We start from the raw sequence: 5349 nt of genomic DNA on the forward strand, positions 1-5349 counted from the left end.
ATTATTTTATAATATATTTTAATTCTCTCTAAATATTTTAAACCTCACAAGATTTTTTTTTGTGTTCCTATCCAAGTGTTTTACTATTTCTCTTGATCTTTTTTGCTTCCTGCTTTGTATGTTTCCACATGGAATAATTTTCCTTCTACCTAAAGAACTCTTTCTATAATCATTTTGTATTGAATTTCTACTTGTGACAAATGATGTTTTTGTATGGATAAATCCATCTTTATTCTGATTTCCCTTAAAAATATTTTTTTCACTAAGTTAAGAGTGTAATTAAATATAAAGACTAAATACTCCAATTAAATAACAAAGACTAAGACACTGGATAAAAAGTTAAGAGTTTTCAGTTATTTTCTTTCTGAAGATATGACTCCGCTATTTTGTAGCTTCTACTTCATCTGTTTAGAAAATATTTTTCAGTCTATGGCTGCTCCATTGAAGGTAATCTATTTTTCCTATTCTTTGGCTGATTTTGAGAGTTTTTGCCCTTTGTTTTCATTTTCAACACAGTTTTACTATGACATATTTAGGTGTAGTATTCTTAGTATTTATCCTGATTGATGTTTTTAGCATTTCTTAATTTTGTTGTTTTCCATTAGTTTTGGTAATTCCTTGGTTCTTATCTCTTAGAATATTTTATTCCTATTTTCTCTTTCTTCTCCTGAAATTTTGGTTATTATATATATAGTAGCTCTTTCACCACGAACCTTACTTACATCATTACATATCTTATATCATTTCTATATATACCATTAAAAAATTGTTTCAGTCTATTTTTTTCTGACTTATCTTCCAGTTCACGAATTCTCCTTTTAGCTCTCTTTCATTTACTCAAATGCACTTATTAAGTTCTTTCAAGTATTTTTCAGTTCAAGTATTTTTCAGGTGCAGAATGTTCTACTTTTCTCTTTTTGTGGGTTCAAGTTTTCTGGTTAACCTCAAGATAGCCATCTAAATTCCTGGATTTGTTAATCACATATATTTTGAAGTCTATGTCTGATTACTCTTGTGAGACTGTTCCTTTTAACTAGGATTTAATTGGATTTCTCTTCTTTGTTATGTCTCCTGTTGTGCTGTGTAATTTTCAAGTGAATGCCAAGCATTTTGTATTAAAAAAATATTAAAATAATTTAAGGCTCTGAATGTTTTGTAAGGCAATAGGATTTAGAGTAATTTATACCACAATCCATGAAATATTGAGGTCATTTCAGGTGTATGAGGCTGTACTCCCAAGAATATCTGCTTGAGCATCTTGAGTTCTTCACCAATACTTCTCTTCCTTAAAGAGTCTTTAATTTCAATTTTTTTCCTTTATCCGTTAAGATTAACAAAAGTTTCTTAGCTTCTTAGTATCTTTGAGAAACAGAAAATGAAATCAAAAACAAAACAAAAATGAAATCAAGGATATATGTTAGACTTATCTCAGCTCTCCCAACTTTCCCACTCCCTTCTCTTCCCAGGATATTTAATGTACACACACACACACACACACACACACGCAGTTTTAAAAAGTGTTCTCGGTGTGTATGTTCATCCTTAACACTATTCCATCATTGCTGGGGGTAGAAATCCTTCAAACATCCGGTTTTACATACCACATGCACAACTCTACCCAATTTGAGGGTAGGCTGCTTGATATACTTCTGATAGCCAGGTCTGTGAAAACCTTTACCATGCGATTTAAATAAATGCACTTGTTGAACTAAACATTTCTGACAATTTGAACTAAACATGTAAACTGAACGTTTCTGAGAACTGATTCTTTATAATCCCATTGTACTCTTATTGTCCTGCAGTCCCCTCAATTCATGTGAGAAATACATAAGCGATCCCAAATTTCAGATTTGAACTCAATGGCAGATTTAAAGATGTTATCCAAAAACCAGCAGGTAGGGATGTGTATGTAGGGATCATGGCCATTAAGTTGCTTATCAGTGCAACGGATTTCCCATGCTGTACCTAACTGGAGCCATTCTTTATACTTCAAGTTCTGGCAGCACCCAGAAATAGTGTTCTGTAGCTCTTTCCTGTGCCCTGACTTGGGATGCTTTCTTTTGTCAATGAGAGCAACCAATTTTGAATCAGAGTAATGGGGCATCTTTGGAATAACAAATATTCTGGCTCAGACTTGTACCTTTAAAATTCAGCTCCATTAAAAGGGAGGTTCTAAGCCTTTTAATGTGTTGGAAACTGGGTTGAATCCTCCATGAAAGGCAATGCTTTACACAGACTGTAGGACTCAGTCCGAAGACAGAGATGAGGAGAGACTAATAGGCCATTCTGAAAGAACTACCCGTTAAATGGTAAGTACAGTATGTTTTAAAGTGACAAACCCAAGAGCTGAAAATGACTCTTTGATCTTTAAAAGGCCCATAAACAGGGGCACTGTACTTGCAGACCTATATTTATGTATTCAAGAATTGGGAGGAAATCCAAGCAGAGTCTCAGGATTGCCGGGGTTTGCAGTTTAGACAAAAAGAGTCCAGGGAGGAGGGCAATTACATCAAGCTTTTACAGCATGAAGCAAGCGTTCTTTTCTCCTTGTTAACCAATGAACTAGAATCTTGGAAAGGGCTTGTTTCTTGATGTGGGTCTTGAACCAATCATTACACAGATGTAAGATATTTGTGAAGAAAGAAAGAGACAATTGAAACCAAAAGAAAGAATGTTTTGTCTCTGAATTAGATTTGTGGTTGGTGCCATCGTCTTTTACTTTGATGAAGGGTCTCCCACTATCTCCTTCCCTTCAGTGCCACCCACACGCACATAGCCCTCTTCTTGGGTATTGAAATCATTAGCCACATCTGGAGAGTTAATCTATGGCCAGCATACCATGGAACAACCCGAGAGGGCTCATAAATAGCTTCAGGGATACTGTGAGGGCTTTGAGGGTGGCTGCTGTTAAGAGACATTCAAAGAAAGTCAAACAACTATTTGACTTATAGAGTACATGGGTGTTTTCTCTTCTTACCCAAATGGCCCAGCCCTTAAGAAGAAATAAACTCTACTTTGCACATAAGAACCATAGTCACTGGAATGTGGGATCTGAGTCATAATGTCAACAGCAGCCATTGACTCTTTTACCTGGTTCCCATGGTGATCATACATATGTACTGGTCAGGTGACAGGTTGGCTTACAAGATGCCAAGGAAACTGCGAACAGAGGAAACTCAGATGACTCAAAATTGAATTTCGATCCCATTCGCACTCTACCTGAGTCAAGTCCTCTGAATTATGATAAAATAAATATGCATATATTTACCACCTAATCTAATAAATAGAACATATCCCAGAATCCCCCAAGAGTCCTTCTCTGTCTCACCAAATGTAACCAAGTACATTAGTCCATTTTATGTCACTATCACCAATTACTTGAGGCTGGATATTTGTGAAAAAATTACCCATTGGTTTTGGCATCTGGCGAGGAACCCCAAGGCTATATCAGACCATGAGGGGTCTGCATCATCGTAGAAGCATTTGTCAGATGATGAGACAGGAATACAGAGGAAACCCTGGGAGGGGCCAAGTTTGCTTTTTTTAAATCAATCCTCTCAAAAGTAACAGTGAGGGTCCCATGAGAAACACATTAATTGCTTCCAAGGGCAGCATCTCAATGACCTGATTACTTCCCACCGGCCCCCAACTCTTAGAGGCTCCTTCACCCCTACAAACCACCCCATGGAGGAACCAGCTTCAAACACACGAAGGCTGAGAGGACACACACAAACCACTGCACCATGCCCCCTAAATCTTGTGTCCATCATTCTTTTATTTTAACATCTATGAGTACATCCATTTAAAAAAAATTAGTTTTGCTTGCTTTTGAACTTCACATAAATGTCATCACATTCCTTATCGTCTTTCGATTTCCCATTATTTACCTTGCTATTGCAAAGGTAGCCCACTCCCAGTCATATCCTGTCCATTCTTTTGAATGTAGCACAACTTGTTCATCCATATTTAAGGTGTGAGCATTTGAGTTGCTCCCAGCTCTTTCTATCATAATCAGTGCTGCTGCAAGCATTTTCACACACCTTCTGGTGCACACTAGAGGTCTAGGAGTATTCTTCTAGTAGAGGAAATGCCGGGACTTTGAGTAAACATGTGTTCGGTTTTTTAGGGGTAATGTCATTTTGTTTTCCTAATATACAATTTATAATCCTCCTGCAAAGTGTCAGGGTTGTCCTTGATCTTCGTTCTCTAAAAGTCTCTCCATTAGCATTTCTTTTAATATTTTTGCCATTTATTATGATGGTTAAATTAAATTGACAATTTAAAAATCTCTACCTTACAGGTGTGGAAGGCAAAACTTAAGAGATTTGAAGTCATTTGACTAGGTTTATGAAGCAGAGAGTTTGGAAATATCACCCCAAACCAATTATTAGGAAACCTGCTTGATGGATCATCTAATGGTCAGTTCTCCTAAAATTCACCTCTTGTGAAAATTTTGTATCTGTTTGTAAGCTCTTAATGTGAAACTAAATCAAAAGTAACACGATGGAATAAAACTAAATAAAAAATGCTGATTAAAATTCGAGAAAAGGATATTTATAGAAACTGGCCCCAAAGTCGCTCATTTATTCACAAGGGAAAAAGAATTCCTGCTGTTGTCTAAATGTTGTGTACCCTCCAAATCTGTATGTTGAAACCCTGCTCACCATGGTGTTAGAAGATGGGGCTCTGGGAAGTAATCAGGTCATGAGAGCAGAGCCCTCATGAAAGGGATTTTTGCCCATGTGGAAGAGGCCCAAGGAAGACCTCTACCCCTTTCCACCACGTGAGGATACAGTCGGCCACCTGCAGCCTGGAATAGGGCCCTCACCAGAACCTGACCTTGCTGACATCCTGAAGACCCAGCCCCGAGAAGTGTGAGAAACAAGTGTCTGTTGTATATAAGGCCCTCAGTCTATAGTATTTTGTTACAGTAGTGCAAGTGGACTAAAATAACACCCCAACATTTATTTCTATTCACATATGTATGTATGTATGTATGTATACATGTATGTATTTTTGATACCGGGGATTGAACCCAGGGATGCTTTACCACTGAGCTACATCCACAGTCTTTTTTAAGATAGGGTCTTGCTAAGTTGCTTAGGGTCTTGCTAAATTGCTGAGGCTCACTTCTAACCTGTGATCCTCCTGCTTCCGTCTCCTCAGGTGCTGGGAGACTGAAGAAGTGCATCATCATGCTGGGCAACACCCACATTTAAAAAAAAATCATTATCCAAAAAACACAGCAAATTCGATGACTGCCTGTCAAAGATTTTTTAAAAAGTAAAAAATGCCTACAGACATACTGAGCAGTTAAAAGCACAAGACGGCAGATGAGTTTGGGACAAG

Source organism: Urocitellus parryii, chromosome 2 (assembly GCF_045843805.1).
Source record: "Urocitellus parryii isolate mUroPar1 chromosome 2, mUroPar1.hap1, whole genome shotgun sequence".
Classification (NCBI taxonomy): domain Eukaryota; kingdom Metazoa; phylum Chordata; class Mammalia; order Rodentia; family Sciuridae; genus Urocitellus; species Urocitellus parryii.